Source organism: Myotis davidii, unplaced genomic scaffold, assembly GCF_000327345.1.
Source record: "Myotis davidii unplaced genomic scaffold, ASM32734v1 scaffold79, whole genome shotgun sequence".
NCBI classification, from domain to species: domain Eukaryota; kingdom Metazoa; phylum Chordata; class Mammalia; order Chiroptera; family Vespertilionidae; genus Myotis; species Myotis davidii.
The window spans coordinates 5563946-5577558 of NW_006294339.1; the positions used below are offsets into that span (position 1 = coordinate 5563946).

The 13613-nt window shown below is 39.0% G+C and overlaps 1 protein-coding gene across 3 annotated transcripts in view; it reads right to left on the reverse strand.

Annotated features, from left to right (window-relative positions):
* The window catches only part of DAB1 (Dab, reelin signal transducer, homolog 1 (Drosophila)), a 1114753-nt gene that overhangs the window by 587370 nt on the left and 513770 nt on the right, over positions 1-13613 (reverse strand). For all 3 annotated transcript variants that reach the window (XM_015566970.1, XM_006768369.2, XM_015566969.1), the window contains one exon: positions 3121-3197. The gene's annotated coding sequence lies outside the window, so the exon portion shown is untranslated. The remainder of the gene's footprint in view (positions 1-3120; positions 3198-13613) is intronic.

The following is a 13613-nucleotide window of genomic DNA, read 5'->3' on the forward strand; positions in this document are numbered from 1 at the left end:
GTTCTCTCTTCTCTTCTGTGTGGTATGTGAGAACTTGGCTCCTTCCCAAGTTCCAACTCCCCTTCCTGTCCTGTGGGAATATAATGAAGGCCATCTCTAAGTACATGTGGGACCTTGGGGGCCTGTCCAGCTCCTTGGTCAAAGAATGGCCAAAAAGGAACTGTTCTTGAGCCCAGATTGTAAACAGCTTGTGTTTTGATCTCACACAGCTTGCGCATAGGCACATCCGCCCTGCATGCATGATTTATCCCCAGGTTTGCTTGTTTTCTGTACTCTATATAACCCTGTACTAGAAAGCCTGCATTATAGAGACTTCACCAGTAGGCCATTCGAAGTGTGCCAATACGTCCTAATTAGCTCATGTCTTTTGTAGCCAATCCTCCAGGTTATTTCTTTGGAATTGGCAAGCAATATACAGAGGCCTTCTTGAACCTCAGCTCTTTGCATAACATTCTCTATCCCCACTGATCTTGCCCTAGTTTATTTCATCATCATCTCTTTCTAGGAAAAGATGAATAATCTTCAAACATCTCCACCACCTTCGATGCATGATTTGTCTCCACTTCAAAGGGACAGGATTGTTTTCGAATTGGAGAAGTGGTAACTCCTTAGGTTTGCTCCCAGGGGTGAAGACCTAGGACTCCAACTCCCTCCACAGCTATGCTTCATATTCTTTAACTAGAGGTCTGGTGCACAAAAATTCATCCACTAAGGGCGGGTCCCTCAGTCTGGCGTGTGCCCTCTCTCAGTCCGGGACCCCTCAGGGGATGTCTGACTGATGGCTTAGGCCTGTTTTCCGGGGGATTGGGCCTAAGCCATTAGCCAGACATCCTTAGCGCTGCTGTGGAGGTGGGAGAGGCTCTCACCACGACAACTGCTGTGCTGGCCAGCCATGAGCCAGTTTCTGAGTGGTGCTCCCACTGTGGAAGTGCACTGACCACCACGGGGGCAGCTCATGCATTGAGCATTTTCCCCCTGGTGGTTACTGCATGTCATAGCAACTGGTCATCCTAGTTGTTCTGCCATTAGGGTCAATTTGCATATTCCCCTTTTATTATATAGGATTATTTTACAAACCATGAGAAATATATTCCCAAAGTAATCCTCAAGGCAATATTTGTTGATCCTTTGTTGGCCTGTTGATCTACTCTTCCTAAGTGAACCAAGCCAAGAGAAGAGTGCACAGCCCCTTACATTTGACCCAGGTAGGAATACAGATCACTGAACAGCCTCAATGTTTAAAAACCAAGATTTTCAAAACAGAATATACCAAATCGTGACATGGCCACTGTATACCTGTATCATACCTCCACCCTTCAAAGCTCTTCTGCAGCATGGATCTTAAGAATCACAAGAAGATACATATGATCGTCCCACTTTGTAAATATACACCAGTTGCTCAGAGCACAATGGTGTTTTGTGGAGGGTCTCACAGATGGTTAGTGGCTGAGCTCAGAATAAAAGCTTTAGTTCCTCAGTCTTGATAAGGCACACATATGAGAGAGCTTTTTACTACATTACTCTAGGTGCTCACCGATTTTAAACTTTTAAGTCATCACATATCTATATATTTTCCACCTCTGTCTATAGGCAGAATGCATTAGAGAGATTTATTAGACAAGCAATCTCGAAAAGATGACTGTTTTCAGAAGCTACTGCTCCCCAGTCCTCCTTAGGTAGAAAACCTTAATTTGTCTTTCCAAATTCACTCCACCACAGAGAATAGCTTTGTGGATGTAAAAGCAATAATAAAAGACCAAACTCAGTCCGGCTGCATACAATCCACCTCTTGTTTCCATTGTGGTAAATGATCAGCTCTCCCTACGTCCCACAGTTACTTACATGCCTGGTGAGCTCTTACAGGGGAGCATGTTTCTCCCCAGGCCCATTTCTCATTTAGCTCTACTCATTAGAGGAGGCTGGGGCACAAGCCAGGTTAACATGTCAATAAGTCACCAAGCACAGGCAAAAATTGACAGCCAAGGAATCCCAGCTCCCAACCTTCTCCCATATAGAAACCGTCAGAAAACAGGTTCTCAGCCTCCTCTTCAGGTCACTGAAATAAATAGTGGCATTTGAGTCCTGCAGAGTAATTAATTTCCTCTGTCTCCAATAGCGCCTCATATTTTTAATGAATTTTATAAGTCTCAGATCCTGCAGCCTCCCAGCTCCCTCTCCAACCTCGTTGTTCCCTAAGGTCCCATAACAAATAGCTCCCACTCATATTTGCCTTGCAAACTCACATAAACTGGAAATGATAAATACATTAGCTGGGCTTTTTAACGGACCATTGTTTAATTTTCTATGCTTGTCTGGCTGGGGAAGAGATAAATATTACCTTGTGGAGAATAAGATTTCTATTCCCTTTAAGGGGGTTGGGGGTAAAATATGGCTGGGAAGCGACACTCTGTCCCTCCTAATAGGCAGTGCTGCTAATTAAAAGTGTTGGAAGGGACATCCATCCCCCAGCCTGTGATTCATTCAGCATTATCCCTGGCAAACTAGAAATAGATACTGGAATGAATGCTTCTAATTTGTCAAAAGAAGAGGCGTTTTCAATTGTGTCTTCCCGGCTCCCCGGATGAAGTACATAATTCAGTATTGCCATTATTTAAAAGTTTTGGACCTCAAAATAATAGCACCTGCTCCTTAAGTTCATAAATTTCCCAGTCTGTTTCCCATGTCAACATTCATCTTACATATGATTTGACTTCAGTTTCCACTATGGAGGGTGGTTCCTTCTGGCAAATATATTGAAACAGGGGCATATGAAGAAAGAATGCTAGCACAGTTGTGTTTAAAATCAAACCAATCTGAGACAACCTAATAGGTGAGGCTCAAATCCGGTCAGGGAAACTTAAGGCTCCGAATGACATTTACTAAGTACTTAAAGAAAAGAAGAAAGAGAATCAATATTCTCTTCGTCTAGCCATAAACATGGAGTAGGCCAGAGAAAAGCCACCACAAGCTCCTGCTCCCAAAGGCTCCATGACCCCACCCCAGGGTGTTTTAGGGAGGAACACAAAGCATGAAATCCATCACTTGGAGAGGACCTGAGACATCAGAGAGCAAATTCCCCAGAGAGGAAGCTTCTGCTCGTGCCAGTAAGCCCTGCTTTACCTGTGAGTTATGCAACAGAGCCCCTCAGTCAGGAAGAGTTGGAGTCAGGGTTCACCACCACCATGTCTTGCAGAATGCTAAAATCAAACAAAATACAGCATTAAACAAAAAGTAAGCATTCATGATGTAATAGGTTTATTTTTCTTCTCTCTCTTTCATTCAAGAAACATTTACTTAGTTCCTACCATACACCAGGTAATGGAAATATAGAAATGGATAAAACAAAACACCACCACCAACAACAAAACAATCAACAAATGCAGCCTATTGTAATTCCTGGGCAAGAAGTGGGGCAACATGCCTCTTAGTAGGAGTGATCAGGATATGCATGCGTGTGTCTATGAGAGTTTTTTTCCTGAGGTGTGTGTGTGCTCACGCACTCATATACATAGAAGCAGGGGAAAATTTGGAAAGAACGTTCCCATATTTGTAATTTGAGCTCTTGCCATAAGGAAGAGGGCACCATAGAAAAGGCCAAGAGCCTGAAAAGTGATCATCTCCTTTGACCTGTTAGTCACCTTTGGGATTCCTTCCCAAGGAAACAGCCACGATGGCAGGCCAATACTGATGTGCAGAGATGCTCATCATAATGTGACCTGTCAGAGGGAAACAATCACCAGAGGAATGATGAAGGAAATGCTGGCATGTCTTCAGAGTCATCTTATGCAAAGTAATTTAAATATTATTCAGAATATGGGAAATATGTATAATAAAATTGTTTATAAGATTTGAGCTCATTCTTTTAAAAGTTGGTCTTAAAATATGCTAAAATAGTGGTTATTTGTTTGGAGCATGATTGTAGGTCATTTTTCTCGTTTCTTTATGCTTTCCATATTTTCTATAAAGACCATGTCTTATTTTTCTAGACAGAAAGCAAACATACAAAGAGCAGTTTTAGCTGCATCATGATCACTTTTGTCCTACTTTCCCTGAACCCCTCTATTTAATTGGGAACCCCATGGCCATCCTCCCAAGCAATAACTCCACTCTGAAGGTAACGTTGCATTGAAATGATCCATTTCCATGTCTGCCTCCCTCTGGCTTTGAGCTCCACGGAGGAAGTTATCACACCTTTTTAACCCTTGGTTCTGTGAACCTATCCCAGAGATGAGCTCACAGCAGTCACTCAATGAATGTTTGCTGCATAAAAGGAGGAATGAGTGAGTGAATAAATGAATAAAAGACTTAAATGAAACTGTCATGACAAAAATTACATTAAGAAAGCTGTTCATTCAAAATAATCATTGACAATAAAAGTTAAATTCCATTTGGATTCACAGAAGATAGATGGCAAGCAGAGAGAAAGCAATTTTTCAGGAAAGACAGTGGAACTTAGAAAAAGCCTATGTCTTTAGAAAAAAAAACCTAACATAATGGAATCTCACAGCCTACTGATCTTCCAATGTATTCCAAAACCAAGAATCTGTTTAAGGCAGAAATATTTATCTAGTACAATATTCCATTACAGCAACTGCGTTATTTTACATGTTTGAAGTTACATATTCATAAACTAAGTGGTAGATACTTGTTATTACTTTTAATCAGCCATGGCTGGTTGACTCCCTGCTCAAAAAAAAAAAAAAAGCTACCGGATAGATTATTGTAATGTTTTATAAAAATTCAATTTAGTTTATTCATAAAATGAGGGAAATATCACCCTGATAATTTGCTGTTATGTTCCTCTGGAGGCAGACATGATTTGAATCCTACCTCTGTCTTTTAAGATCTGGGGTAATCATGGGCAAGTTATTTCACCTCTCCAAGGTTCAGTTTTCCTATGTATAAATGAGATAAAAATAATACCAACCTGATACGGTTATTGTACAAAACAAATAAAATCAGAGAAAGCATGCTTGTGGAACCAGACTTCAGGCTTATGTCTGTTTACATCCACATCGGGAACTCTGAAACATGCACAGGTCTTCCTTTTTGTGATGTGCCATGAGGTATGCTAAGCACTGCGCAAATGTCTCATTTCATCCTCATATTATCTGTTATGAGGAACTACTATTTTTCTACTTTATAAAATATTTTTTCTGTGATATTAATAGTAATGTATCTGATTTCATTTCTGATTTTAGTTATTTGAGTCTCTTTTCTTTTTTCTTCAGCCAATCTAGCTAAAAGTTTGTAAATTGTGTTGGTCGTTTTGGAGAACCAACTCTTGGTTTTGTTGATTTTTCTCTTTTGTTTTTCTATTCTCTATTCTCTATTCTGTCTTCTTTTGACACTTTAAAAATAAGGCAATGGATGCCCAATAAAAACATTTATTAAGTGTTGAGTCAAAATTCAAACCTAGAATGTCTGTCTTCAAATCCCAGTCTTATCAATAGTTATGAGAAGAAGGCACTGAATCTACAATTCTACATCCAGTCTTTGGCTCACAACAAAATTCAGCTTACAATTTTGTTATTTCACACCTACTATTATTTGATATGCTATGGCTTGAACTTATTCCCTCATAGTCACACTTAAGTAGCCTTCTATTTCTTTTCTTATTAAATATTTCAAGCATGAAGTTGAGCATAGACATAATTATAACAAAAACCTATACATCGCCAGCCTTGCCTGGTCACATATGACCATCTTCCATATTTGCTGCTGACTTTTCCTTAAAAATTATTATGGATAAAAGCAAAATATCCCATGCATTCTTCCTTAATTTTACAAAGACAACTCTTCTCCTAAATTTTCATGCATGCATTTGCTTCTAATACATGTTGGCATCTATAAACAATATATATCACTGTTTTGCATCCATCTCAAGCCTGCTCATTTTGTTAAATACAGTTTTTGCCACTTTAAAATTTTTACCACTTTGATAGATTAGCTTTAATTCTTTCATTTTAGCATTTAGATAGTATTTTATCATATGTTTATATTCTGACTTAATCATCCATATTGATGGACATTTGAGCTACAGTATTTCCAAATTGTGGTAATACAAACAATGCTGCAATGGAGATTGTTAGACTTATTGGGCACATGTGTGTGAGATTTCTTTGTGAACTTGTTGGGTCACACCATTCTCTTCTCTAATTATTGGTAAGATTAAAGATTATTTTAATATTTTTATTTTAGGTTTCTTCTTCTGAAATTTGCTTTTTAATATACCCATTTTTCTATTTAAGTGTTATAGGAGAGAGGAGAGTGTACATACTAAACAAATAAAGTAATACCTAGTATGTCAGATGGTCATCTGTGCCATAGAAAAGCCAGAGGAAGAGACAGGGCATGAAGGGTGCTGGGGTAGGAATTCAATTTTAAAAGTTAGTTAGGAAAGACCTTACTAGGAAGGTGACATTTAGCAAAGTCCTAAAATCTGTGTGGGCACAAACCATGGGAAGAAACGGCAAAATGGTACAATGATAGTATTTTATCAATATATGTGGTAGCACACTGGGATTTGTTATAATTATTTTCTATGCTAATTTGCTCACTTCAGATACAGCCCTTTTGTAATTATATATGTTGCGATTATTTTCCAAGTCCAAAGCTTGTCTTTTCACTTTGCTTATAGTGACATATACAACTCTTTAAATTTTAATGTAATAAAATAATTAGCATTTAACTTTAAAGTAACTGTTTTTTTGTTTTGTTTTATTAAATCAATCCTTTCTTACCCCTAGATCATAAAAAAAATTATTCAATAGTTACTTCTAAAGTTTTTAATGTTATGCTATTTGTATTTAATCCACTTGGAATTGATATTCTTTATATTATGTGAGGTCAGGATCCAATAGATTTTCTGTATAGATACTGTCCTAGTACCATTTATCTTAATTCATGGTTTCTGCATTAATTTGTAATAACATACCTATCATATACAAAGTGTCCAATCAGTATAGTCTGTCTTGGGGTTCTAGATTTTATTCTATTGGTCTAGTTTTCTGGGACAATTTATTTCCTTGAGAAAATACTCATACTACCTTAATTACTAAATTTTATCCTAAATTTTCACAGCTGCTAGGACCTATCCATCTGTGAATTCATCTGTAGATCCACGTGTTGATCAATTGATTGATGACTAATCCATTTAACCATAAATTGATCCATTCATCATTATTACTCATAAATATTTGTTGAGACCCTAATGTTCAAGACACAGGTTTGGTCGCTGGGATTTAATAGCAAACTAAACAGAGTCCTGCCCTCATGAAGCTTCCATTCCAGGGGATGGAGACACACACAAATGAGTGATTAAATCTAGAGTATGTCAGATGGAGATAGTAGCATGAACAAATGTGAAGTAGGGAATGAGGACCATATAGAAGTTAAGGAATAGGAATTGGGACCAGGAGTTCCAATTCTGGCCCCAGCACCATACCATCACCAACACATGAGGGCTGCCTGTGTCCCCATGAGATCTGCCACATGCACACAGCAGCTACATGTTAGGGTTACCACTTTCACATATCCCCCCAAACTCTATGGCCATTTGGAAGGGGGTTACAGAGTCGGTATATATATTCTTCATATCTAGCATCAACACGTTAGGGTTTGCTAATTTGCATATATCCAATCAAAGCAAAGGTGTGAGCAGAAACTCCCTTACGGGAGCCAATCACAGGGAAGAAGTTTTTAGTATGGAGTGTGAGGACCCTGAGCTTGCACAGCTCCCACTACTGGGCCTGCTGATCCTCCCCTCTCCTAATGCTCCCGGCAGTGTCTGGCTAAGTGTTTGGATCTTGTTCTAGCAAGAATCCTCCTGCTAGATCCAATCCACAGAGTCAGTTTAGCAGCAACCAAAGCAGTAGCAAAATCCATACCCACAAGGCAACAAGGAGGTCAGCAGAGGTGCCACCTAGAGGTTTGGGTACTGTGACCTTTTACCTCTACCCCAAATGAATATGTTTGTGTGTGTGGTGTGTGTGTTAATAAGAATAAGGATTTAGGCAAGAGAGGTTAAGTACTTTTATGTTGGATACTTCTTTGCTATATTGAGCAATTTTATAATATACTAGAGGCCCAGAGTGTGATTAAAATTGTGCAAGGAGGCACCCTGCGGGCTGCCGCGGAAGTCAGGCCAGACCGCCACTGTGGGCAGCCGGGACCTGTGCCTGACTGGTGCCGCAGATGGCTGGGACCACACCTGACTTCTGCCCCAGGCCGCCCCTGTGCCCCTGCCTGTGTCCACTCTGGGCTGCCGCACAGGCTGGGGCAGGCTCCCCTGTCTCTGTCTCTGTCTCCACTCTGGGCCTCACCTGCACATGCAACCACCTCCTGTCTGGTCATCCCGTTATGGCATCCTAGCCTAATTTGCATATTACCTCTTTACATATTAAGATACAAATAATTGGAAAGGATTATTTTACTTATTACATCAGAGACGACAGATAAAGATAATACAATTCATATGTCTTAGACCCCCTGCAGTACCTTTGACAGACTGATTCACCTATTCATTTTCTCATCCATCCATCCATCCATCCAACAATCCATCCAACAATCCATTCTTCCATTCAATAAATTTTTGATCCCTATTACACAATGGTGCCCACAAACAGGGACAGACAAGTAAATAATGACAACAGATTGTAATTGATTCTAAGTACTGGCTATTAAGAAAACACAGGGGCTACCTTGGAGAAAAGTCCATGTACTCCTCTTCAAAGCCAGTTAAAAGCAAAAGATCCATAGTGGCACCATTTCCCTATCTATTCCAATTACTCTGGGTCTTCTAGCATCTCTCCCACCTTTGCTCCCGAGTCGGGCAATGTTCCTGTTTCTACTGTCTTTACATCAATCTCCCTGTCCGGTTCCCTGCTTTGCTCTTGGTCTTGATGGACTATGGGCCTCTTCAGTTGTGGCTTTCAGCACTTCTATACACATGACTTCTCTCCATTCTCTGGGAAGTGTCATTTTGGGCACTTCAGGTAATGCACTGGCCCAGTTCTTTTTCTGGGAGCCCCTTGCCCAACCCTTTAAGCCAAATGAAGCAGCCTATCTCTTGAATGAATTTTGGGAGGCTTCTAGGTAAAAGTCCCTTTGTCCTACAACCCAACACTTCCAAATGGCCCCTGGAGGCATAGCTACTCAGCCCAGGGCTGCCTGCCATGAGTGTCTGATGGATGAAATTAAGGGCAGTGGGACAGAAGGCAGATCTGCTGACACCACAGTTCAACAAGCTTGCACTGAGGCTGTAAAACATCCTTGTGGAGCACACCAGTAAACTGTCCCACTAATTAGTTTATTATTTCATTTGAGAGATCAAATACATAAATAAAATTAATAAACCCTGCAAAATAAGTGTATCACTGGAAATAAAAGTATTTCTCAGGTCATTGCCTTAAACACAGACATTCCATGCTAGAATAATATTAACACAAGAAAGGCAAATGGTGCTGTCTTGCAGGCTGAGCAAACCAGCAACAGCTGGGGGCTGAGGAAGGGGAAGGGGGTGCAGAGGCTTGAGATGAGTCAGAAAACATGGATGGTGTTCTCTCCTCTGTCATTACTTCCAGTGTGACCTTGAATAAGTCAATTTTCTTCCCCGCCACCACTAATGAGATCATTTTATTTGTGAGTAAATAAGGGGGTTGGGTGATTTCTGAGGTTTTTTCCAACTAGGACATTTCATGATTCTGGGAATCAAATAAAAACCACAATCTGGGTTATGATGAGCTTAGTCAACAAATAATAAATAATGAAAATCAATGAGATCTGAGAATCCATTGTAATATTCCAGTATGGAATTAAAAAGTTGGAGAGATCTTAGAAAACATCTAACCCCGTGGTCGGCAAACTCAGTAGTCAACAGAGCCAAATATCAACAGTACAACAGTTGAAATTTATTTTGAGAGCCAAATTTTTTAAACTTAAACTATATAGATAGGTACATTGTTATTAACTTAATTAGGCTTCTTCAAAATAGACTCGCCCAGGCCAAAAACCAACTTCTGCGCATGGGCCACAAAGTTTCAATTGCACTGTACGTGCGTGCCCGCACATGGTATTTTGTGGAAGAGCCACACTCAAGGGGCCAAAGAGCCTCATGTGGCTCACGAGCTGCAGTTTTCTGACCACTGATCTAACCTATCATCCACTTATACATGAAGGGAAGAAAAGAGAACAGACCTTGCGTTCATTGAGGGCCTATTATACACCAAGAGCTATGCTAACATTCACATACCAACTTCAAGAAACATAAGCTCAGAGACCAAATGAAACGTGACCAAATCTCCACAGAGAATAGCCTGCTCCCTAGACAAGGCTTTTCCACAAAATGTGTCTGATTGCCCAGCATCCTATTGGGATTTCAGGCTGGGTTACTCACTGCCAAGCAGCTCATAGGTCTCTTGAGAGATATCATGGGTGGTGCCTCCCTGTGCTGGCCCCGTACATCATTTGCACAAGTGCCAATGGTGAAAGGAATAGTGCAGTAGAGATGGGGAGTCCAGCCAGGGCAGGTGGGAGGCACTGTGCTATAGGGAAAGGACAGGAGCTTTGGAGCCAGATAAAACTGCAGTCAGATGTTGACTCTTCCTGTATAACCCTGGCCATGGTATTGAACCCCACAGAGCCCTGGTTTCCTTAACTACAAAATGAGGGTAATCTTGATCTTGCATTGACTTTTCTGACCATCTACCACCTGCCTTCACACCACTTATAGTGAACCCTTCTCTAGAATTATCCCCAGAGAGAAAATGCTGCAACATTACAGTAATGATGATTTCACCCAGAGAGTCTTAAAACCTGTTTTGTGCAGCCCCTGTTTTGTCTCTAACTCACTAGGACACAGTGCAGTGGGCTTCTGGTGGAGGAAAGTAATGAAAGCAAAGGTCCTGGTGAGTTTCAGTCTTAAGAATGGAAGGAAGAATGGGACTTAAGGGTGACTGTAATAATGAAATACCCCAAAATTGGGAGAAGATTTAGTATCTTGACTAGGGAGTCAGAGAGATTTCTGGCTTCTCAGAGCTTTGTTATTGTTGTTTGTTTGTTTTTTAATTAAAGAGATATCCCCTCCCCCAGTTTTTTGAGTCAAAGTAAAACAGATCTATTAGCCCAAAAAGCTCTGTTTAGAAATCGTTGCATCACTCATTCAGTTGGTACACAGACATGTAAGGCAATGAGACAACAGCTCTTTAGAATCATGTTTGAAGGGTTCTGGAAGCACAGTGGAAGGAACATGTAAAGTCAAGTGGTAGATCTGGGATAGAGATGACATCACAAGGGAGGGAGTGCCTCTTGAGCTGTACTGGTAGTTTATATAGGCTGTTAGAGGTGAAAGAGACCAGTAAAGGCCAGATGGCAGAGGGAATGGTGCAGTCAAGATGGAGAGACCAACTCAGGGAGATTGCACTCAGGGATCAAAGGATTTGGTATGTGGACAAACAACTCATGGGAAATGCAAGGCTGGGGGAAAATCCTTTGCTATTTATTCCTTATTAACATAGTGAAATTCCAAATTCTTTCTGTTTTCCCCCTGCCAATGGTTTAACATTACTTTGCAATTGGAATCACAATATTGATACTGAAGGAAACTAATCATATTTATACTGAATTCAACTGTCCTAAGAATTCGAAAAAACAACAACATTATATCTAATGGTGTATACCATAGATGCTCAGAGATAAAAAGGGACTTGTCCAAAGTCACACATTAGTAAGAGGGAAAGATGGGATTCAGAGAACTTCAGACCTCAGATCATCAACTTTTTTACTAAACATCAATATCCTGAACATTTATGACTCATATGTTTCAGACTTCCTACATTATACAATACCCTACTTTGTTAATTACATATTTTAAATTATTTATGGTAATGAGAGTTGAATAGCTTTCTCTCCCATAATTTTCTATCATATGATTTTAAGAAAAACTCCACAATGCCTCATTCAATGTTGAATAAAAGGCATATTAAGACATATCTCAGGCTATATAAACAACCACTGCTGGGTTAATTCATACTATTTTGTAGTATTCATGTGATTAATCTTCATTAATATAAACTTCTTTGTTGGGGTGCTATGTACAATTTTCAAATGGCTAATTAAAATAAATAAGAGCAGCATGAGATCAAAGGCAGCAACCAGAACTTGAGTTCAATTCTCAAAGGTCAGTTTTTAATATAAATGTAAATGCAAATGTTAGCTGATAAGATAACGTGGAGGTAGAAGAGAAATCCATGCTGAAGTCTTAGTGCCCATTGAAGGCAACATGGGGTAGTGAGGAGTGCACACCTTTGGAGTAAAACAACTTAGACTTAGAACAAGCCTTCAACCATCTGAATTTCAGTTTCTTCTTTCATAAAATGAGGCTGCTCTGGGATTAAATGAAAGAATGTATGTCAGCAAGGGCTTGATCCATGTAAGCTTTACATCTGTTATTAGTCCCCTGAGCCACAGCCTCCACACCTGTAGTTGATCTAAAAAATATAGCTTTGTGGGAGCCATACAAGTTGATGAAGAAAAAGCAAAGAGCTGATTTTTTTAAACTAATTTTTTAGTCGTATATTAGGAAAGAAGCCACACATATGTATTCAAGTAACTCTAAGACTTAAAATTGTGAGCTATTTGCCCTGGAAATTTGCGATCCTGCCACAATGTAGAAATACTTTTTCTTCTTTTCCAACACATGCACCACTGGGTAAATTGCTCCTTTTAAATTATTTCAAGCAGTAATGTAAACATTTATAATGTTAAGCCAAAATAATTCCCATGCCACCAATTAATACACAGGTTTGAGGGGCAATTTGGGCAATATAATAAAAGCCTTAACATTTGTTTAAACCCATGGTCCACCTTTAGAAATTCACTGTAAATAATTATCAATATGTCCAATGTTTCAGCCATAAAGATGTCTATATATTACTTTATAACAGTGAAATATTAGAAACAGATTCAATAATAATGGTCTGGATAAATAAATTTTATCTATCCATATTATGAAGCCATTAAAGGGATAATAAAAAACATATTTCATGTCATTAAAATGAATTCTTAACATTCTAAGTTAAAAAGGGGGGGACAGTAAAATGTATGATATGACTACTTTTGTAAAATTACTTCAGTATAAAAGAAAAATATGAAAGAAAATGCCCCAAATGTTATAAATCATTATCATGTATGGGGGAGAATTTTATTTTCTTTTTCTTGCTTATTTGTATTTCCTAAAATTTCTAGCATAACTTACTTTTTACTTTGGAAGCTACTGACCCTCTCAAATTTACATTAAAATCCATGCCATAAACAACTTGAAAATAACACTCTGGAAAAAATACTTGTATAGAGATATTTAACAAGCGCAATATGTTTATGTTATAAAAGTTAAGCAAATTGACAGGAAGAATATTTTGATACCCTAATAAATAAATGAGGAAAGGACATGGACAAAGTCACTAATATAATGAATGAACAGATATGTGAAATATTCCAGCTTAGAAGCAATCAAATACATGTAAATTAATAAAATGTGGTGATTTTTTAAAAAATGTATGAAGTTAGCATAATTTAAATAAAAAGGGACAACCACTTAATAAGCAGTGTTAGTA